The 21875-nt window shown below is 45.4% G+C and overlaps 16 non-coding genes and 1 pseudogene across 16 annotated transcripts; all 17 read right to left on the bottom strand.

Moving 5' to 3' along the window:
- Positions 1-1091: 1091 nt before the first annotated feature.
- Positions 1092-1282, bottom strand: LOC141199564 (U2 spliceosomal RNA). Its single transcript, XR_012271312.1, has one exon. It is a non-coding gene; the product is annotated as a U2 spliceosomal RNA (small nuclear RNA).
- Positions 1283-2403: 1121 nt separating this feature from the next.
- LOC141199563 (U2 spliceosomal RNA) lies at positions 2404-2594 on the bottom strand. Its single transcript, XR_012271311.1, has one exon. It is a non-coding gene; the product is annotated as a U2 spliceosomal RNA (small nuclear RNA).
- Positions 2595-3715: 1121 nt separating this feature from the next.
- On the bottom strand, positions 3716-3906 carry LOC141199562 (U2 spliceosomal RNA). Its single transcript, XR_012271310.1, has one exon. It is a non-coding gene; the product is annotated as a U2 spliceosomal RNA (small nuclear RNA).
- A 1125-nt stretch (positions 3907-5031) lies between these two features.
- LOC141200501 (U2 spliceosomal RNA) lies at positions 5032-5222 on the bottom strand. The gene has a single exon (XR_012272221.1). It is a non-coding gene; the product is annotated as a U2 spliceosomal RNA (small nuclear RNA).
- A 1119-nt stretch (positions 5223-6341) lies between these two features.
- Positions 6342-6532, bottom strand: LOC141199561 (U2 spliceosomal RNA). The gene has a single exon (XR_012271309.1). It is a non-coding gene; the product is annotated as a U2 spliceosomal RNA (small nuclear RNA).
- A 1121-nt stretch (positions 6533-7653) lies between these two features.
- LOC141199560 (U2 spliceosomal RNA) lies at positions 7654-7844 on the bottom strand. The gene has a single exon (XR_012271308.1). It is a non-coding gene; the product is annotated as a U2 spliceosomal RNA (small nuclear RNA).
- A 1125-nt stretch (positions 7845-8969) lies between these two features.
- LOC141200590 (U2 spliceosomal RNA) lies at positions 8970-9160 on the bottom strand. Its single transcript, XR_012272306.1, has one exon. It is a non-coding gene; the product is annotated as a U2 spliceosomal RNA (small nuclear RNA).
- Positions 9161-10279: 1119 nt separating this feature from the next.
- Positions 10280-10463, bottom strand: LOC141200902 (U2 spliceosomal RNA). The gene has a single exon (XR_012272594.1). It is a non-coding gene; the product is annotated as a U2 spliceosomal RNA (small nuclear RNA).
- Positions 10464-11255: 792 nt separating this feature from the next.
- On the bottom strand, positions 11256-11347 carry LOC141201046 (U2 spliceosomal RNA; annotated as a pseudogene).
- A 1120-nt stretch (positions 11348-12467) lies between these two features.
- On the bottom strand, positions 12468-12658 carry LOC141199559 (U2 spliceosomal RNA). The gene has a single exon (XR_012271307.1). It is a non-coding gene; the product is annotated as a U2 spliceosomal RNA (small nuclear RNA).
- Positions 12659-13778: 1120 nt separating this feature from the next.
- On the bottom strand, positions 13779-13969 carry LOC141199558 (U2 spliceosomal RNA). Its single transcript, XR_012271306.1, has one exon. It is a non-coding gene; the product is annotated as a U2 spliceosomal RNA (small nuclear RNA).
- A 1121-nt stretch (positions 13970-15090) lies between these two features.
- On the bottom strand, positions 15091-15281 carry LOC141200447 (U2 spliceosomal RNA). Its single transcript, XR_012272168.1, has one exon. It is a non-coding gene; the product is annotated as a U2 spliceosomal RNA (small nuclear RNA).
- A 1121-nt stretch (positions 15282-16402) lies between these two features.
- Positions 16403-16593, bottom strand: LOC141200446 (U2 spliceosomal RNA). The gene has a single exon (XR_012272167.1). It is a non-coding gene; the product is annotated as a U2 spliceosomal RNA (small nuclear RNA).
- Positions 16594-17714: 1121 nt separating this feature from the next.
- LOC141199557 (U2 spliceosomal RNA) lies at positions 17715-17905 on the bottom strand. The gene has a single exon (XR_012271305.1). It is a non-coding gene; the product is annotated as a U2 spliceosomal RNA (small nuclear RNA).
- A 1121-nt stretch (positions 17906-19026) lies between these two features.
- Positions 19027-19217, bottom strand: LOC141199556 (U2 spliceosomal RNA). The gene has a single exon (XR_012271304.1). It is a non-coding gene; the product is annotated as a U2 spliceosomal RNA (small nuclear RNA).
- Positions 19218-20339: 1122 nt separating this feature from the next.
- On the bottom strand, positions 20340-20530 carry LOC141199555 (U2 spliceosomal RNA). Its single transcript, XR_012271303.1, has one exon. It is a non-coding gene; the product is annotated as a U2 spliceosomal RNA (small nuclear RNA).
- Positions 20531-21652: 1122 nt separating this feature from the next.
- LOC141200523 (U2 spliceosomal RNA) lies at positions 21653-21843 on the bottom strand. Its single transcript, XR_012272242.1, has one exon. It is a non-coding gene; the product is annotated as a U2 spliceosomal RNA (small nuclear RNA).
- Between the last annotated feature and the right edge of the window lie 32 nt (positions 21844-21875).

Raw genomic sequence — 21875 nt, 5'->3', positions numbered from 1 at the left:
AAGGATTCTGAAAAGTCCATTTGTGCAGATGGCCACCTGGACTCCCGTTAAGAAGACATGCTGTCAACCTCTAGATCCCTCACATGCCTGCACTTTTCGGCTTGCTGCTGCTGCAATCCACGCGTTTTAGATCTGCATAACTCCACCTCTTTTAGCACAGTACCCTCAACCCCCGGCTGTTCCCACCCGCCTCAACACCGTTGGAAGGGAGGAGAACCAATTAAGGCGGGGGGGGGGGGGGTGGAACGAGCAGCTGTCTACCCTTAGCAGGAGGGTTGCTGATTAATTACCTCTCCTGCTGCTGCTGCTGCTGGCTGTCCAGCAGCAGACTGAAGGTGGCTGCTGCTGTGCGCAGGTATATAAAGGCTCAGAGCCTATTATGACATGCGCAGCCAGCGTTCCATTGCCACATTCCGTCTACTGCAGGCGGGATACCTGGATGGCTGAATGTCACTGAGAAGCTCACAGATACCGCCATAAGCAACAGTTTAAAAGAATGCCACAGACTAATCAACCAAACTTTTTGGGTTGGTTTCTCTTTTATAGTCTGCAGGCATTAAATGAAAGAAGTCAGTGTTCCAGCAGAGGGAGACAACGTTTCAGAAAAGGCATTGTAGCAAACCAAAAAAGAAATTTTAAGCGCAGCAGAGTAACCAGCTCACATACCTGTTAGCTCAGGTGAGTTTAAAAGGCTGCTGTTGATAACAAGGGCATTTGCTAAATAGATGGTGTGTGTGCAACAATATACTGAAAGGTCAATTATATTGTGCAGCTTATCTCACCACCTGTAGTTATTTAGGTGAAAGCTCCAAAATGCTTGCCTAATATGTCTGTTTATCCAAAAGGAAGTATAGAGGGAGAGCTAGATAGATAGCATTGCATTACATTACATTACATGGCAATGCAATGCACAGTTGCTGAAGTTGAACCAAAATGAGCTTGTCATCTGGCTTCTGCAACTTTTAACATGAAAAATCCAATGAGGAGAAGAAAAGCAAAGCCAAAGAGTCCATCCCAAAATCCGACAAACAAGCAAAATGAACAAAAAGCATTGAATTCAATTCTTTCTGATTTTAGAAACTGCATTAAAGAAGGGGTGCACCGGTCCTGGAGATACTGCAATACCAGGTCAATGCGTGGAGTGGACAGAGCAAGCTCTTTTTCCATCTCCCTGTTCTAAAAATCCATTTAATATATGGTCCCCAGATAGGGGACGTATCAGATATTAAACTGATAAGAACAGATACTACACTTGATCTTAGCCAAAAGGCCGAGAAGCGATAACCAGAATTGGTTTCCGACTACGGTGCCACCCAAGGATTCTGAAAAGTCCATTTGTGGAGATGGCCACCTGGACTCCCGTTAAGAAGACATGCTGTCAACCTCTAGATCCCTCACATGCCTGCACTTTTAGGCTTGCTGCTGCTGCAATCCACGCGTTTTAGATCTGCATAACTCCACCTCTTTTAGCACAGTACCCTCAACCCCTGGCTGTTCCCACCCGCCTCAACACCGTTGGAAGGGAGGAGAACCAATTAAGGCGGGGGGGGGGGTGGAACGAGCAGCTGTCTACCCTTAGCAGGAGGGTTGCTGATTAATTACCTCTCCTGCTGCTGCTGCTGCTGGCTGTCCAACAGCAGACTGAAGGTGGCTGCTGCTGTGCGCAGGTATATAAAGGCTCAGAGCCTATTATGACACGCGCAGCCAGCGTTCCATTGCCACATTCCGTCTACTGCAGGCGGGATACCTGGATGGCTGAATGTCACTGAGAAGCTCACAGAGACCGCCATAAGCAACAGTTTAAAAGAATGCCATAGACTAATCAACCAAACTTTTTGGGTTGGTTTCTCTTTTATAGTCTGCAGGCATTAAATGAAAGAAGTCAGTGTTCCAGCAGAGGGAGACAACGTTTCAGAAAAGGCTTTGTAGCAAACCAAAAAAGAAATTTTAAGCGCAGCAGCGTAACCAGCTCACATACCTGTTAGCTCAGGTGAGTTTAAAAGGCTGCTGTTGATAACAAGGGCATTTGCTAAATAGATGGTGTGTGTGCAACAATATACTGAAAGGTCAATTATATTGTGCAGCTTATCTCACCACCTGTAGTTATTTAGGTGAAAGCTCCAAAATGCTTGCCTAATATGTCTGTTTATCCAAAAGGAAGTATAGAGGGAGAGCTAGATAGATAGCATTGCATTACATTACATTACATGGCAATGCAATGCACAGTTGCTGAAGTTGAACCAAAATGAGCTTGTCATCTGGCTTCTGCAACTTTTAACATGAAAAATCCAATGAGGAGAAGAAAAGCAAAGCCAAAGAGTCCATCCCAAAATCCGACAAACAAGCAAAATGAACAAAAAGCATTGAATTCAATTCTTTCTGATTTTAGAAACTGCATTAAAGAAGGGGTGCACCGGTCCTGGAGATACTGCAATACCAGGTCAATGCGTGGAGTGGACAGAGCAAGCTCTTTTTCCATCTCCCTGTTCTAAAAATCCATTTAATATATGGTCCCCAGATAGGGGACGTATCAGATATTAAACTGATAAGAACAGATACTACACTTGATCTTAGCCAAAAGGCCGAGAAGCGATAACCAGAATTGGTATCCGACTACGGTGCCACCCAAGGATTCTGAAAAGTCCATTTGTGGAGATGGCCACCTGGACTCCCGTTAAGAAGACATGCTGTCAACCTCTAGATCCCTCACATGCCTGCACTTTTCGGCTTGCTGCTGCTGCAATCCACGCGTTTTAGATCTGCATAACTCCACCTCTTTTAGCACAGTACCCTCAACCCCCGGCTGTTCCCACCCGCCTCAACACCGTTGGAAGGGAGGAGAACCAATTAAGGCGGGGGGGGGGGTGGAACGAGCAGCTGTCTACCCTTAGCAGGAGGGTTGCTGATTAATTACCTCTCCTGCTGCTGCTGCTGCTGGCTGTCCAACAGCAGACTGAAGGTGGCTGCTGCTGTGCGCAGGTATATAAAGGCTCAGAGCCTATTATGACACGCGCAGCCAGCGTTCCATTGCCACATTCCGTCTACTGCAGGCGGGATACCTGGATGGCTGAATGTCACTGAGAAGCTCACAGAGACCGCCATAAGCAACAGTTTAAAAGAATGCCATAGACTAATCAACCAAACTTTTTGGGTTGGTTTCTCTTTTATAGTCTGCAGGCATTAAATGAAAGAAGTCAGTGTTCCAGCAGAGGGAGACAACGTTTCAGAAAAGGCTTTGTAGCAAACCAAAAAAGAAATTTTAAGCGCAGCAGCGTAACCAGCTCACATACCTGTTAGCTCAGGTGAGTTTAAAAGGCTGCTGTTGATAACAAGGGCATTTGCTAAATAGATGGTGTGTGTGCAACAATATACTGAAAGGTCAATTATATTGTGCAGCTTATCTCACCACCTGTAGTTATTTAGGTGAAAGCTCCAAAATGCTTGCCTAATATGTCTGTTTATCCAAAAGGAAGTATAGAGGGAGAGCTAGATAGATAGCATTGCATTACATTACATTACATGGCAATGCAATGCACAGTTGCTGAAGTTGAACCAAAATGAGCTTGTCATCTGGCTTCTGCAACTTTTAACATGAAAAATCCAATGAGGAGAAGAAAAGCAAAGCCAAAGAGTCCATCCCAAAATCCGACAAACAAGCAAAATGAACAAAAAGCATTGAATTCAATTCTTTCTGATTTTAGAAACTGCATTAAAGAAGGGGTGCACCGGTCCTGGAGATACTGCAATACCAGGTCAATGCGTGGAGTGGACAGAGCAAGCTCTTTTTCCATCTCCCTGTTCTAAAAATCCATTTAATATATGGTCCCCAGATAGGGGACGTATCAGATATTAAACTGATAAGAACAGATACTACACTTGATCTTAGCCAAAAGGCCGAGAAGCGATAACCAGAATTGGTTTCCGACTACGGTGCCACCCAAGGATTCTGAAAAGTCCATTTGTGGAGATGGCCACCTGGACTCCCGTTAAGAAGACATGCTGTCAACCTCTAGATCCCTCACATGCCTGCACTTTTCGGCTTGCTGCTGCTGCAATCCACGCGTTTTAGATCTGCATAACTCCACCTCTTTTAGCACAGTACCCTCAACCCCCGGCTGTTCCCACCCGCCTCAACACCGTTGGAAGGGAGGAGAACCAATTAAGGCGGGGGGGGGGGGGGGTGGAACGAGCAGCTGTCTACCCTTAGCAGGAGGGTTGCTGATTAATTACCTCTCCTGCTGCTGCTGCTGCTGGCTGTCCAGCAGCAGACTGAAGGTGGCTGCTGCTGTGCGCAGGTATATAAAGGCTCAGAGCCTATTATGACACGCGCAGCCAGCGTTCCATTGCCACATTCCGTCTACTGCAGGCGGGATACCTGGATGGCTGAATGTCACTGAGAAGCTCACAGAGACCGCCATAAGCAACAGTTTAAAAGAATGCCACAGACTAATCAACCAAACTTTTTGGGTTGGTTTCTCTTTTATAGTCTGCAGGCATTAAATGAAAGAAGTCAGAGTTCCAGCAGAGGGAGACAACGTTTCAGAAAAGGCATTGTAGCAAACCAAAAAAGAAATTTTAAGCGCAGCAGAGTAACCAGCTCACATACCTGTTACCTCAGGTGAGTTTAAAAGGCTGCTGTTGATAACAAGGGCATTTGCTAAATAGATGGTGTGTGTGCAACAATATACTGAAAGGTCAATTATATTGTGCAGCTTATCTCACCACCTGTAGTTATTTAGGTGAAAGCTCCAAAATGCTTGCCTAATATGTCTGTTTATCCAAAAGGAAGTATAGAGGGAGAGCTAGATAGATAGCATTGCATTACATTACATTACATGGCAATGCAATGCACAGTTGCTGAAGTTGAACCAAAATGAGCTTGTCATCTGGCTTCTGCAACTTTTAACATGAAAAATCCAATGAGGAGAAGAAAAGCAAAGCCAAAGAGTCCATCCCAAAATCCGACAAACAAGCAAAATGAACAAAAAGCATTGAATTCAATTCTTTCTGATTTTAGAAACTGCATTAAAGAAGGGGTGCACCGGTCCTGGAGATACTGCAATACCAGGTCAATGCGTGGAGTGGACAGAGCAAGCTCTTTTTCCATCTCCCTGTTCTAAAAATCCATTTAATATATGGTCCCCAGATAGGGGACGTATCAGATATTAAACTAATAAGAACAGATACTACACTTGATCTTAGCCAAAAGGCCGAGAAGCGATAACCAGAATTGGTTTCCGACTACGGTGCCACCCAAGGATTCTGAAAAGTCCATTTGTGGAGATGGCCACCTGGACTCCCGTTAAGAAGACATGCTGTCAACCTCTAGATCCCTCACATGCCTGCACTTTTCGGCTTGCTGCTGCTGCAATCCACGCGTTTTAGATCTGCATAACTCCACCTCTTTTAGCACAGTACCCTCAACCCCCGGCTGTTCCCACCCGCCTCAACACCGTTGGAAGGGAGGAGAACCAATTAAGGCGGGGGGGGGTGGAACGAGCAGCTGTCTACCCTTAGCAGGAGGGTTGCTGATTAATTACCTCTCCTGCTGCTGCTGCTGCTGGCTGTCCAGCAGCAGACTGAAGGTGGCTGCTGCTGTGCGCAGGTATATAAAGGCTCAGAGCCTATTATGACACGCGCAGCCAGCGTTCCATTGCCACATTCCGTCTACTGCAGGCGGGATACCTGGATGGCTGAATGTCACTGAGAAGCTCACAGAGACCGCCATAAGCAACAGTTTAAAAGAATGCCACAGACTAATCAACCAAACTTTTTGGGTTGGTTTCTCTTTTATAGTCTGCAGGCATTAAATGAAAGAAGTCAGTGTTCCAGCAGAGGGAGACAACGTTTCAGAAAAGGCATTGTAGCAAACCAAAAAAGAAATTTTAAGCGCAGCAGAGTAACCAGCTCACATACCTGTTAGCTCAGGTGAGTTTAAAAGGCTGCTGTTGATAACAAGGGCATTTGCTAAATAGATGGTGTGTGTGCAACAATATACTGAAAGGTCAATTATATTGTGCAGCTTATCTCACCACCTGTAGTTATTTAGGTGAAAGCTCCAAAATGCTTGCCTAATATGTCTGTTTATCCAAAAGGAAGTATAGAGGGAGAGCTAGATAGATAGCATTGCATTACATTACATTACATGGCAATGCAATGCACAGTTGCTGAAGTTGAACCAAAATGAGCTTGTCATCTGGCTTCTGCAACTTTTAACATGAAAAATCCAATGAGGAGAAGAAAAGCAAAGCCAAAGAGTCCATCCCAAAATCCGACAAACAAGCAAAATGAACAAAAAGCATTGAATTCAATTCTTTCTGATTTTAGAAACTGCATTAAAGAAGGGGTGCACCGGTCCTGGAGATACTGCAATACCAGGTCAATGCGTGGAGTGGACAGAGCAAGCTCTTTTTCCATCTCCCTGTTCTAAAAATCCATTTAATATATGGTCCCCAGATAGGGGACGTATCAGATATTAAACTGATAAGAACAGATACTACACTTGATCTTAGCCAAAAGGCCGAGAAGCGATAACCAGAATTGGTTTCCGACTACGGTGCCACCCAAGGATTCTGAAAAGTCCATTTGTGGAGATGGCCACCTGGACTCCCGTTAAGAAGACATGCTGTCAACCTCTAGATCCCTCACATGCCTGCACTTTTCGGCTTGCTGCTGCTGCAATCCACGCGTTTTAGATCTGCATAACTCCACCTCTTTTAGCACAGTACCCTCAACCCCCGGCTGTTCCCACCCGCCTCAACACCGTTGGAAGGGAGGAGAACCAATTAAGGCGGGGGGGGGGGTGGAACGAGCAGCTGTCTACCCTTAGCAGGAGGGTTGCTGATTAATTACCTCTCCTGCTGCTGCTGCTGCTGGCTGTCCAGCAGCAGACTGAAGGTGGCTGCTGCTGTGCGCAGGTATATAAAGGCTCAGAGCCTATTATGACACGCGCAGCCAGCGTTCCATTGCCACATTCCGTCTACTGCAGGCGGGATACCTGGATGGCTGAATGTCACTGAGAAGCTCACAGAGACCGCCATAAGCAACAGTTTAAAAGAATGCCACAGACTAATCAACCAAACTTTTTGGGTTGGTTTCTCTTTTATAGTCTGCAGGCATTAAATGAAACAAGTCTGTGTTCCAGCAGAGGGAGACAACGTTTCAGAAAAGGCATTGTAGCAAACCAAAAAAGAAATTTTAAGCGCAGCAGAGTAACCAGCTCACATACCTGTTAGCTCAGGTGAGTTTAAAAGGCTGCTGTTGATAACAAGGGCATTTGCTAAATAGATGGTGTGTGTGCAACAATATACTGAAAGGTCAATTATATTGTGCAGCTTATCTCACCACCTGTAGTTATTTAGGTGAAAGCTCCAAAATGCTTGCCTAATATGTCTGTTTATCCAAAAGGAAGTATAGAGGGAGAGCTAGATAGATAGCATTGCATTACATTACATTACATGGCAATGCAATGCACAGTTGCTGAAGTTGAACCAAAATGAGCTTGTCATCTGGCTTCTGCAACTTTTAACATGAAAAATCCAATGAGGAGAAGAAAAGCAAAGCCAAAGAGTCCATCCCAAAATCCGACAAACAAGCAAAATGAACAAAAAGCATTGAATTCAATTCTTTCTGATTTTAGAAACTGCATTAAAGAAGGGGTGCACCGGTCCTGGAGATACTGCAATACCAGGTCAATGCGTGGAGTGGACAGAGCAAGCTCTTTTTCCATCTCCCTGTTCTAAAAATCCATTTAATATATGGTCCCCAGATAGGGGACGTATCAGATATTAAACTGATAAGAACAGATACTACACTTGATCTTAGCCAAAAGGCCGAGAAGCGATAACCAGAATTGGTTTCCGACTACGGTGCCACCCAAGGATTCTGAAAAGTCCATTTGTGGAGATGGCCACCTGGACTCCCGTTAAGAAGACATGCTGTCAACCTCTAGATCCCTCACATGCCTGCACTTTTCGGCTTGCTGCTGCTGCAATCCACGCGTTTTAGATCTGCATAACTCCACCTCTTTTAGCACAGTACCCTCAACCCCCGGCTGTTCCCACCCGCCTCAACACCGTTGGAAGGGAGGAGAACCAATTAAGGCGGGGGGGGGGGGGGGTGGAACGAGCAGCTGTCTACCCTTAGCAGGAGGGTTGCTGATTAATTACCTCTCCTGCTGCTGCTGCTGCTGGCTGTCCAGCAGCAGACTGAAGGTGGCTGCTGCTGTGCGCAGGTATATAAAGGCTCAGAGCCTATTATGACACGCGCAGCCAGCGTTCCATTGCCACATTCCGTCTACTGCAGGCGGGATACCTGGATGGCTGAATGTCACTGAGAAGCTCACAGAGACCGCCATAAGCAACAGTTTAAAAGAATGCCACAGACTAATCAACCAAACTTTTTGGGTTGGTTTCTCTTTTATAGTCTGCAGGCATTAAATGAAAGAAGTCAGTGTTCCAGCAGAGGGAGACAACGTTTCAGAAAAGGCATTGTAGCAAACCAAAAAAGAAATTTTAAGCGCAGCAGAGTAACCAGCTCACATACCTGTTAGCTCAGGTGAGTTTAAAAGGCTGCTGTTGATAACAAGGGCATTTGCTAAATAGATGGTGTGTGTGCAACAATATACTGAAAGGTCAATTATATTGTGCAGCTTATCTCACCACCTGTAGTTATTTAGGTGAAAGCTCCAAAATGCTTGCCTAATATGTCTGTTTATCCAAAAGGAAGTATAGAGGGAGAGCTAGATAGATAGCATTGCATTACATTACATTACATGGCAATGCAATGCACAGTTGCTGAAGTTGAACCAAAATGAGCTTGTCATCTGGCTTCTGCAACTTTTAACATGAAAAATCCAATGAGGAGAAGAAAAGCAAAGCCAAAGAGTCCATCCCAAAATCCGACAAACAAGCAAAATGAACAAAAAGCATTGAATTCAATTCTTTCTGATTTTAGAAACTGCATTAAAGAAGGGGTGCACCGGTCCTGGAGATACTGCAATACCAGGTCAATGCGTGGAGTGGACAGAGCAAGCTCTTTTTCCATCTCCCTGTTCTAAAAATCCATTTAATATATGGTCCCCAGATAGGGGACGTATCAGATATTAAACTGATAAGAACAGACACTACACTTGATCTTAGCCAAAAGGCCGAGAAGCGATAACCAGAATTGGTTTCCGACTACGGTGCCACCCAAGGATTCTGAAAAGTCCATTTGTGGAGATGGCCACCTGGACTCCCGTTAAGAAGACATGCTGTCAACCTCTAGATCCCTCACATGCCTGCACTTTTCGGCTTGCTGCTGCTGCAATCCACGCGTTTTAGATCTGCATAACTCCACCTCTTTTAGCACAGTACCCTCAACCCCCGGCTGTTCCCACCCGCCTCAACACCGTTGGAAGGGAGGAGAACCAATTAAGGCGGGGGGGGGGGGGGGTGGAACGAGCAGCTGTCTACCCTTAGCAGGAGGGTTGCTGATTAATTACCTCTCCTGCTGCTGCTGGCTGTCCAGCAGCAGACTGAAGGTGGCTGCTGCTGTGTGCAGGTATATAAAGGCTCAGAGCCTATTATGACACGCGCAGCCAGCGTTCCATTGCCACATTCCGTCTACTGCAGGCGGGATACCTGGATGGCTGAATGTCACTGAGAAGCTCACAGAGACCGCCATAAGCAACAGTTTAAAAGAATGCCACAGACTAATCAACCAAACTTTTTGGGTTGGTTTCTCTTTTATAGTCTGCAGGCATTAAATGAAAGAAGTCAGTGTTCCAGCAGAGGGAGACAACGTTTCAGAAAAGGCATTGTAGCAAACCAAAAAAGAAATTTTAAGCGCAGCAGAGTAACCAGCTCACATACCTGTTAGCTCAGGTGAGTTTAAAAGGCTGCTGTTGATAACAAGGGCATTTGCTAAATAGATGGTGTGTGTGCAACAATATACTGAAAGGTCAATTATATTGTGCAGCTTATCTCACCACCTGTAGTTATTTAGGTGAAAGCTCCAAAATGCTTGCCTAATATGTCTGTTTATCCAAAAGGAAGTATAGAGGGAGAGCTAGATAGATAGCATTGCATTACATTACATTACATGGCAATGCAATGCACAGTTGCTGAAGTTGAACCAAAATGAGCTTGTCATCTGGCTTCTGCAACTTTTAACATGAAAAATCCAATGAGGAGAAGAAAAGCAAAGCCAAAGAGTCCATCCCAAAATCCGACAAACAAGCAAAATGAACAAAAAGCATTGAATTCAATTCTTTCTGATTTTAGAAACTGCATTAAAGAAGGGGTGCACCGGTCCTGGAGATACTGCAATACCAGGTCAATGCGTGGAGTGGACAGAGCAAGCTCTTTTTCCATCTCCCTGTTCTAAAAATCCATTTAATATATGGTCCCCAGATAGGGGACGTATCAGATATTAAACTGATAAGAACAGATTTTTTTTTTTTTTCGAAAGCCCGAATTCGTGTACAAAACCCGAGTGCGCTTAAAAAAGTGACAAGTGCCACAAAAAAAGTGCACTAGGATGCTGGTCTTCTTGAAACCCTCTCCAAAAGGAGAAGAGTCCCCCAAACCATTCCCCGTCCCTCCGAGCCAGAAGGCCACAGCGAGGAACAGGGACAAATAGCCACCTCCAGCCGGAGCCAGAGGCGACCCAATCTTACCCCCAGCACCTGCCCGAGTTCTCACCCGAGCAAGGCACTGGGAGCCAAAGACTGTGCTCCCCTCCCGGAAGAGGGGAGCCAACAACGCTCTCCTCCAGAAAGAGAAGAGCCAGGGGGGTTCAGGGGGGAGCGGAACCTGATGGCCACACACTCCCCCCCTAGACCTGCCAAGAGAGGAACCCGTAAGGGAACCGCATCCCGACAAAATCCTAGTAAGGACGTGGACACACGTGAAAAAGTGGACACACAGTGACAAAAAAAATTAAATAAATAGTGAAGGTTTCACAGTATAATACTGCCCGGACCTTCGACCGGGAATTGAAAAATTCCCCATCCTAAGGCCAGAAGGCCCGGAATAAGGGTATGTGTGAAGAAAGAAATATTGAAGTGCTAGTGCAAATGTGCCATTAACTCAAGTGGGGTTCCCAATCCCAGTGAGTTGAGGCACCCCAGGGTCACCACTCCTGGGGCACTTCACACTTCGGGCTTTCGATCTTCCCCGGCCCAATGGCGTCGATCCTGGGGGGCCATGCTTTCCACCAGATGACTATATTAGCCACCTGGCGTACTAACAAGCGCCTAAACCCCAGTGTGCATAATGTATCAATCTACTAGGGCGGCCAACATCCAAAACCGCCTTTTCGAAAGATACTACACTTGATCTTAGCCAAAAGGCCGAGAAGCGATAACCAGAATTGGTTTCCGACCACGGTGCCACCCAAGGATTCTGAAAAGTCCATTTGTGGAGATGGCCACCTGGACTCCCGTTAAGAAGACATGCTGTCAACCTCTAGATCCCTCACATGCCTGCACTTTTCGGCTTGCTGCTGCTGCAATCCACGCATTTTAGATCTGCATAACTCCACCTCTTTTAGCACAGTACCCTCAACCCCCGGCTGTTCCCACCCGCTTCAACACCGTTGGAAGGGAGGAGAACCAATTAAGGCGGGGGGGGGGTGGAACGAGCAGCTGTCTACCCTTAGCAGGAGGGTTGCTGATTAATTACCTCTCCTGCTGCTGCTGCTGCTGGCTGTCCAGCAGCAGACTGAAGGTGGCTGCTGCTGTGCGCAGGTATATAAAGGCTCAGAGCCTATTATGACACGCGCAGCCAGCGTTCCATTGCCACATTCCGTCTACTGCAGGCGGGATACCTGGATGGCTGAATGTCACTGAGAAGCTCACAGAGACCGCCATAAGCAACAGTTTAAAAGAATGCCACAGACTAATCAACCAAACTTTTTGGGTTGGTTTCTCTTTTATAGTCTGCAGGCATTAAATGAAAGAAGTCAGTGTTCCAGCAGAGGGAGACAACGTTTCAGAAAAGGCATTGTAGCAAACCAAAAAAGAAATTTTAAGCGCAGCAGAGTAACCAGCTCACATACCTGTTAGCTCAGGTGAGTTTAAAAGGCTGCTGTTGATAACAAGGGCATTTGCTAAATAGATGGTGTGTGTGCAACAATATACTGAAAGGTCAATTATATTGTGCAGCTTATCTCACCACCTGTAGTTATTTAGGTGAAAGCTCCAAAATGCTTGCCTAATATGTCTGTTTATCCAAAAGGAAGTATAGAGGGAGAGCTAGATAGATAGCATTGCATTACATTACATTACATGGCAATGCAATGCACAGTTGCTGAAGTTGAACCAAAATGAGCATGTCATCTGGCTTCTGCAACTTTTAACATGAAAAATCCAATGAGGACAAGAAAAGCAAAGCCAAAGAGTCCATCCCAAAATCCGACAAACAAGCAAAATGAACAAAAAGCATTGAATTCAATTCTTTCTGATTTTAGAAACTGCATTAAAGAAGGGGTGCACCGGTCCTGGAGATACTGCAATACCAGGTCAATGCGTGGAGTGGACAGAGCAAGCTCTTTTTCCATCTCCCTGTTCTAAAAATCCATTTAATATATGGTCCCCAGATAGGGGACGTATCAGATATTAAACTGATAAGAACAGATACTACACTTGATCTTAGCCAAAAGGCCGAGAAGCGATAACCAGAATTGGTTTCCGACTACGATGCCACCCAAGGATTCTGAAAAGTCCATTTGTGGAGATGGCCACCTGGACTCCCGTTAAGAAGACATGCTGTCAACCTCTAGATCCCTCACATGCCTGCACTTTTCGGCTTGCTGCTGCTGCAATCCACGCGTTTTAGATCTGCATAACTCCACCTCTTTTAGCACAGTACCCTCAACCCCCGGCTGTTCCCACCCGCCTCAACACCGTTGGAAGGGAGGAGAACCAATTAAGGCGGGGGGGGGGTGGAACGAGCAGCTGTCTACCCTTAGCAGGAGGGTTGCTGATTAATTACCTCTCCTGCTGCTGCTGCTGCTGGCTGTCCAGCAGCAGACTGAAGGTGGCTGCTGCTGTGCGCAGGTATATAAAGGCTCAGAGCCTATTATGACACGCGCAGCCAGCGTTCCATTGCCACATTCCGTCTACTGCAGGCGGGATACCTGGATGGCTGAATGTCACTGAGAAGCTCACAGAGACCGCCATAAGCAACAGTTTAAAAGAATGCCACAGACTAATCAACCAAACTTTTTGGGTTGGTTTCTCTTTTATAGTCTGCAGGCATTAAATGAAAGAAGTCAGTGTTCCAGCAGAGGGAGACAACGTTTCAGAAAAGGCATTGTAGCAAACCAAAAAAGAAATTTTAAGCGCAGCAGAGTAACCAGCTCACATACCTGTTAGCTCAGGTGAGTTTAAAAGGCTGCTGTTGATAACAAGGGCATTTGCTAAATAGATGGTGTGTGTGCAACAATATACTGAAAGGTCAATTATATTGTGCAGCTTATCTCACCACCTGTAGTTATTTAGGTGAAAGCTCCAAAATGCTTGCCTAATATGTCTGTTTATCCAAAAGGAAGTATAGAGGGAGAGCTAGATAGATAGCATTGCATTACATTACATTACATGGCAATGCAATGCACAGTTGCTGAAGTTGAACCAAAATGAGCTTGTCATCTGGCTTCTGCAACTTTTAACATGAAAAATCCAATGAGGAGAAGAAAAGCAAAGCCAAAGAGTCCATCCCAAAATCCGACAAACAAGCAAAATGAACAAAAAGCATTGAATTAAATTCTTTCTGATTTTAGAAACTGCATTAAAGAAGGGGTGCACCGGTCCTGGAGATACTGCAATACCAGGTCAATGCGTGGAGTGGACAGAGCAAGCTCTTTTTCCATCTCCCTGTTCTAAAAATCCATTTAATATATGGTCCCCAGATAGGGGACGTATCAGATATTAAACTGATAAGAACAGATACTACACTTGATCTTAGCCAAAAGGCCGAGAAGCGATAACCAGAATTGGTTTCCGACTACGGTGCCACCCAAGGATTCTGAAAAGTCCATTTGTGGAGATGGCCACCTGGACTCCCGTTAAGAAGACATGCTGTCAACCTCTAGATCCCTCACATGCCTGCACTTTTCGGCTTGCTGCTGCTGCAATCCACGCGTTTTAGATCTGCATAACTCCACCTCTTTTAGCACAGTACCCTCAACCCCCGGCTGTTCCCACCCGCCTCAACACCGTTGGAAGGGAGGAGAACCAATTAAGGCGGGGGGGGGGGTGGAACGAGCAGCTGTCTACCCTTAGCAGGAGGGTTGCTGATTAATTACCTCTCCTGCTGCTGCTGCTGCTGGCTGTCCAGCAGCAGACTGAAGGTGGCTGCTGCTGTGCGCAGGTATATAAAGGCTCAGAGCCTATTATGACACGCGCAGCCAGCGTTCCATTGCCACATTCCGTCTACTGCAGGCGGGATACCTGGATGGCTGAATGTCACTGAGAAGCTCACAGAGACCGCCATAAGCAACAGTTTAAAAGAATGCCACAGACTAATCAACCAAACTTTTTGGGTTGGTTTCTCTTTTATAGTCTGCAGGCATTAAATGAAAGAAGTCAGTGTTCCAGCAGAGGGAGACAACGTTTCAGAAAAGGCATTGTAGCAAACCAAAAAAGAAATTTTAAGCGCAGCAGAGTAACCAGCTCACATACCTGTTAGCTCAGGTGAGTTTAAAAGGCTGCTGTTGATAACAAGGGCATTTGCTAAATAGATGGTGTGTGTGCAACAATATACTGAAAGGTCAATTATATTGTGCAGCTTATCTCACCACCTGTAGTTATTTAGGTGAAAGCTCCAAAATGCTTGCATAAAATGTCTGTTTATCCAAAAGGAAGTATAGAGGGAGAGCTAGATAGATAGCATTGCATTACATTACATTACATGGCAATGCAATGCACAGTTGCTGAAGTTGAACCAAAATGAGCTTGTCATCTGGCTTCTGCAACTTTTAACATGAAAAATCCAATGAGGAGAAGAAAAGCAAAGCCAAAGAGTCCATCCCAAAATCCGACAAACAAGCAAAATGAACAAAAAGCATTGAATTCAATTCTTTCTGATTTTAGAAACTGCATTAAAGAAGGGGTGCACCGGTCCTGAAGATACTGCAATACCAGGTCAATGCGTGGAGTGGACAGAGCAAGCTCTTTTTCCATCTCCCTGTTCTAAAAATCCATTTAATATATGGTCCCCAGATAGGGGACGTATCAGATATTAAACTGATAAGAACAGATACTACACTTGATCTTAGCCAAAAGGCCGAGAAGCGATAACCAGAATTGGTTTCCGACTACGGTGCCACCCAAGGATTCTGAAAAGTCCATTTGTGGAGATGGCCACCTGGACTCCCGTTAAGAAGACATGCTGTCAACCTCTAGATCCCTCACATGCCTGCACTTTTCGGCTTGCTGCTGCTGCAATCCACGCGTTTTAGATCTGCATAACTCCACCTCTTTTAGCACAGTACCCTCAACCCCCGGCTGTTCCCACCCGCCTCAACACCGTTGGAAGGGAGGAGAACCAATTAAGGCGGGGGGGGGGGTGGAACGAGCAGCTGTCTACCCTTAGCAGGAGGGTTGCTGATTAATTACCTCTCCTGCTGCTGCTGCTGCTGGCTGTCCAGCAGCAGACTGAAGGTGGCTGCTGCTGTGCGCAGGTATATAAAGGCTCAGAGCCTATTATGACACGCGCAGCCAGCGTTCCATTGCCACATTCCGTCTACTGCAGGCGGGATACCTGGATGGCTGAATGTCACTGAGAAGCTCACAGAGACCGCCATAAGCAACAGTTTAAAAGAATGCCACAGACTAATCAACCAAACTTTTTGGGTTGGTTTCTCTTTTATAGTCTGCAGGTATTAAATGAAAGAAGTCAGTGTTCCAGCAGAGGGAGACAACGTTTCAGAAAAGGCATTGTAGCAAACCAAAAAAGAAATTTTAAGCGCAGCAGAGTAACCAGCTCACATACCTGTTAGCTCAGGTGAGTTTAAAAGGCTGCTGTTGATAACAAGGGCATTTGCTAAATAGATGGTGTGTATGCAACAATATACTGAAAGGTCAATTATATTGTGCAGCTTATCTCACCACCTATAGTTATTTAGGTGAAAGCTCCAAAATGCTTGCCTAATATGTCTGTTTATCCAAAAGGAAGTATAGAGGGAGAGCTAGATAGATAGCATTGCATTACATTACATTACATGGCAATGCAATGCACAGTTGCTGAAGTTGAACCAAAATGAGCTTGTCATGTGGCTTCTGCAACTTTTAACATGAAAAATCCAATGAGGAGAAGAAAAGCAAAGCCAAAGAGTCCATCCCAAAATCCGACAAACAAGCAAAATGAACAAAAAGCATTGAATTCAATTCTTTCTGATTTTAGAAACTGCATTAAAGAAGGGGTGCACCGGTCCTGAAGATACTGCAATACCAGGTCAATGCGTGGAGTGGACAGAGCAAGCTCTTTTTCCATCTCCCTGTTCTAAAAATCCATTTAATATATGGTCCCCAGATAGGGGACGTATCAGATATTAAACTGATAAGAACAGATACTACACTTGATCTTAGCCAAAAGGCCGAGAAGCGATAACCAGAATTGGTTTCCGACTACGGTGCCACCCAAGGATTCTGAAAAGTCCATTTGTGGAGATGGCCACCTGGACTCCCGTTAAGAAGACATGCTGTCAACCTCTAGATCCCTCACATGCCTGCACTTTTCGGCTTGCTGCTGCTGCAATCCACGCGTTTTAGATCTGCATAACTCCACCTCTTTTAGCACAGTACCCTCAACCCCCGGCTGTTCCCACCCGCCTCAACACCGTTGGAAGGGAGGAGAACCAATTAAGGCGGGGGGGGGGGTGGAACGAGCAGCTGTCTACCCTTAGCAGGAGGGTTGCTGATTAATTACCTCTCCTGCTGCTGCTGCTGCTGGCTGTCCAGCAGCAGACTGAAGGTGGCTGCTGCTGTGCGCAGGTATATAAAGGCTCAGAGCCTATTATGACACGCGCAGCCAGCGTTCCATTGCCACATTCCGTCTACTGCAGGCGGGATACCTGGATGGCTGAATGTCACTGAGAAGCTCACAGAGACCGCCATAAGCAACAGTTTAAAAGAATGCCACAGACTAATCAACCAAACTTTTTGGGTTGGTTTCTCTTTTATAGTCTGCAGGCATTAAATGAAAGAAGTCAGTGTTCCAGCAGAGGGAGACAACGTTTCAGAAAAGGCATTGTAGCAAACCAAAAAAGAAATTTTAAGCGCAGCAGAGTAACCAGCTCACATACCTGTTAGCTCAGGTGAGTTTAAAAGGCTGCTGTTGATAACAAGGGCATTTGCTAAATAGATGGTGTGTGTGCAACAATATACTGAAAGGTCAATTGTATTGTGCAGCTTATCTCACCACCTGTAGTTATTTAGGTGAAAGCTCCAAAATGCTTGCCTAATATGTCTGTTTATCCAAAAGGAAGTATAGAGGGAGAGCTAGATAGATAGCATTGCATTACATTACATTACATGGCAATGCAATGCACAGTTGCTGAAGTTGAACCAAAATGAGCTTGTCATCTGGCTTCTGCAACTTTTAACATGAAAAATCCAATGAGGAGAAGAAAAGCAAAGCCAAAGAGTCCATCCCAAAATCCGACAAACAAGCAAAATGAACAAAAAGCATTGAATTCAATTCTTTCTGATTTTAGAAACTGCATTAAAGAAGGGGTGCACCGGTCCTGGAGATACTGCAATACCAGGTCAATGCGTGGAGTGGACAGAGCAAGCTCTTTTTCCATCTCCCTGTTCTAAAAATCCATTTAATATATGGTCCCCAGATAGGGGACGTATCAGATATTAAACTGATAAGAACAGATACTACACTTGATCTTAGCCAAAAGGCCGAGAAGCGATAACCAGAATTGGTTTCCGACTACGGTGCCACCCAAGGATTCTGAAAAGTCCATTTGTGGAGATGGCCACCTGGACTCCCGTTAAGAAGACATGCTGTCAACCTCTAGATCCCTCACATGCCTGCACTTTTCGGCTTGCTGCTGCTGCAATCCACGCGTTTTAGATCTGCATAACTCCACCTCTTTTAGCACAGTACCCTCAACCCCCGGCTGTTCCCACCCGCCTCAACACCGTTGGAAGGGAGGAGAACCAATTAAGGCGGGGGGGGGGGTGGAACGAGCAGCTGTCTACCCTTAGCAGGAGGGTTGCTGATTAATTACCTCTCCTGCTGCTGCTGCTGCTGGCTGTCCAGCAGCAGACTGAAGGTGGCTGCTGCTGTGCGCAGGTATATAAAGGCTCAGAGCCTATTATGACACGCGCAGCCAGCGTTCCATTGCCACATTCCGTCTACTGCAGGCGGGATACCTGGATGGCTGAATGTCACTGAGAAGCTCACAGAGACCGCCATAAGCAACAGTTTAAAAGAATGCCACAGACTAATCAACCAAACTTTTTGGGTTGGTTTCTCTTTTATAGTCTGCAGGCATTAAATGAAAGAAGTCAGTGTTCCAGCAGAGGGAGACAACGTTTCAGAAAAGGCATTGTAGCAAACCAAAAAAGAAATTTTAAGCGCAGCAGAGTAACCAGCTCACATACCTGTTAGCTCAGGTGAGTTTAAAAGGCTGCTGTTGATAACAAGGGCATTTGCTAAATAGATGGTGTGTGTGCAACAATATACTGAAAGGTCAATTATATTGTGCAGCTTATCTCACCACCTGTAGTTATTTAGGTGAAAGCTCCAAAATGCTTGCCTAATATGTCTGTTTATCCAAAAGGAAGTATAGAGGGAGAGCTAGATAGATAGCATTGCATTACATTACATTACATGGCAATGCAATGCACAGTTGCTGAAGTTGAACCAAAATGAGCTTGTCATCTGGCTTCTGCAACTTTTAACATGAAAAATCCAATGAGGAGAAGAAAAGCAAAGCCAAAGAGTCCATCCCAAAATCCGACAAACAAGCAAAATGAACAAAAAGCATTGAATTCAATTCTTTCTGATTTTAGAAACTGCATTAAAGAAGGGGTGCACCGGTCCTGGAGATACTGCAATACCAGGTCAATGCGTGGAGTGGACAGAGCAAGCTCTTTTTCCATCTCCCTGTTCTAAAAATCCATTTAATATATGGTCCCCAGATAGGGGACGTATCAGATATTAAACTGATAAGAACAGATACTACACTTGATCTTAGCCAAAAGGCCGAGAAGCGATAACCAGAATTGGTTTCCGACTACGGTGCCACCCAAGGATTCTGAAAAGTCCATTTGTGGAGATGGCCACCTGGACTCCCGTTAAGAAGACATGCTGTCAACCTCTAGATCCCTCACATGCCTGCACTTTTCGGCTTGCTGCTGCTGCAATCCACGCGTTTTAGATCTGCATAACTCCACCTCTTTTAGCACAGTACCCTCAACCCCCGGCTGTTCCCACCCGCCTCAACACCGTTGGAAGGGAGGAGAACCAATTAAGGCGGGGGGGGGGGGTGGAACGAGCAGCTGTCTACCCTTAGCAGGAGGGTTGCTGATTAATTACCTCTCCTGCTGCTGCTGCTGCTGGCTGTCCAGCAGCAGACTGAAGGTGGCTGCTGCTGTGCGCAGGTATATAAAGGCTCAGAGCCTATTATGACAGGCGCAGCCAGCGTTCCATTGCCACATTCCGTCTACTGCAGGCGGGATACCTGGATGGCTGAATGTCACTGAGAAGCTCACAGAGACCGCCATAAGCAACAGTTTAAAAGAATGCCACAGACTAATCAACCAAACTTTTTGGGTTGGTTTCTCTTTTATAGTCTGCAGGCATTAAATGAAAGAAGTCAGTGTTCCAGCAGAGGGAGACAACGTTTCAGAAAAGGCATTGTAGCAAACCAAAAAAGAAATTTTAAGCGCAGCAGAGTAACCAGCTCACATACCTGTTAGCTCAGGTGAGTTTAAAAGGCTGCTGTTGATAACAAGGGCATTTGCTAAATAGATGGTGTGTGTGCAACAATATACTGAAAGGTCAATTATATTGTGCAGCTTATCTCACCACCTGTAGTTATTTAGGTGAAAGCTCCAAAATGCTTGCCTAATATGTCTGTTTATCCAAAAGGAAGTATAGAGGGAGAGCTAGATAGATAGCATTGCATTACATTACATTACATGGCAATGCAATGCACAGTTGCTGAAGTTGAACCAAAATGAGCTTGTCATCTGGCTTCTGCAACTTTTAACATGAAAAATCCAATGAGGAGAAGAAAAGCAAAGCCAAAGAGTCCATCCCAAAATCCGACAAACAAGCAAAATGAACAAAAAGCATTGAATTCAATTCTTTCTGATTTTAGAAACTGCATTAAAGAAGGGGTGCACCGGTCCTGGAGATACTGCAATACCAGGTCAATGCGTGGAGTGGACAGAGCAAGCTCTTTTTCCATCTCCCTGTTCTAAAAATCCATTTAATATATGGTCCCCAGATAGGGGACGTATCAGATATTAAACTGATAAGAACAGATACTACACTTGATCTTAGCCAAAAGGCCGAGAAGCGATAACCAGAATTGGTTTCCGACTACGGTGCCACCCAAGGATTCTGAAAAGTCCATTTGTGGAGATGGCCACCTGGACTCCCGTTAAGAAGACATGCTGTCAACCTCTAGATCCCTCACATGCCTGCACTTTTCGGCTTGCTGCTGCTGCAATCCACGCGTTTTAGATCTGCATAACTCCACCTCTTTTAGCACAGTACCCTCAACCCCCGGCTGTTCCCACCCGCCTCAACACCGTTGGAAGGGAGGAGAACCAATTAAGGCGGGGAGGGGGGGGTGGAACGAGCAGCTGTCTACCCTTAGCAGGAGGGTTGCTGATTAATTACCTCTCCTGCTGCTGCTGCTGCTGGCTGTCCAGCAGCAGACTGAAGGTGGCTGCTGCTGTGCGCAGGTATATAAAGGCTCAGAGCCTATTATGACACGCGCAGCCAGCGTTCCATTGCCACATTCCGTCTACTGCAGGCGGGATACCTGGATGGCTGAATGTCACTGAGAAGCTCACAGAGACCGCCATAAGCAACAGTTTAAAAGAATGCCACAGACTAATCAACCAAACTTTTTGGGTTGGTTTCTCTTTTATAGTCTGCAGGCATTAAATGAAAGAAGTCAGTGTTCCAGCAGAGGGAGACAACGTTTCAGAAAAGGCATTGTAGCAAACCAAAAAAGAAATTTTAAGCGCAGCAGAGTAGCCAGCTCACATACCTGTTAGCTCAGGTGAGTTTAAAAGGCTGCTGTTGATAACAAGGGCATTTGCTAAATAGATGGTGTGTGTGCAACAATATACTGAAAGGTCAATTATATTGTGCAGCTTATCTCACCACCTGTAGTTATTTAGGTGAAAGCTCCAAAATGCTTGCCTAATATGTCTGTTTATCCAAAAGGAAGTATAGAGGGAGAGCTAGATAGATAGCATTGCATTACATTACATTACATGGCAATGCAATGCACAGTTGCTGAAGTTGAACAAAAATGAGCTTGTCATCTGGCTTCTGCAACTTTAACATGAAAAATCCAATGAGGAGAAGAAAAGCAAAGCCAAAGAGTCCATCCCAAAATCCGACAAACAAGCAAAATGAACAAAAAGCATTGAATTCAATTCTTTCTGATTTTAGAAACTGCATTAAAGAAGGGGTGCACCGGTCCTGGAGATACTGCAATACCAGGTCAATGCGTGGAGTGGACAGAACAAGCTCTTTTTCCATCTCCCTGTTCTAAAAATCCATTTAATATATGGTCCCCAGATAGGGGACGTATCAGATATTAAACTGATAAGAACAGATACTACACTTGATCTTAGCCAAAAGGCCGAGAAGCGATAACCAGAATTGGTTTCCGACTACGGTGCCACC

Source organism: Phyllobates terribilis, unplaced genomic scaffold, assembly GCF_046119375.1.
Source record: "Phyllobates terribilis strain yellow unplaced genomic scaffold, ASM4611937v1 Scaffold_108__1_contigs__length_5656254, whole genome shotgun sequence".
NCBI lineage: Eukaryota > Metazoa > Chordata > Amphibia > Anura > Dendrobatidae > Phyllobates > Phyllobates terribilis.
This window is presented reverse-complemented; position numbering and strand designations above follow the sequence as displayed.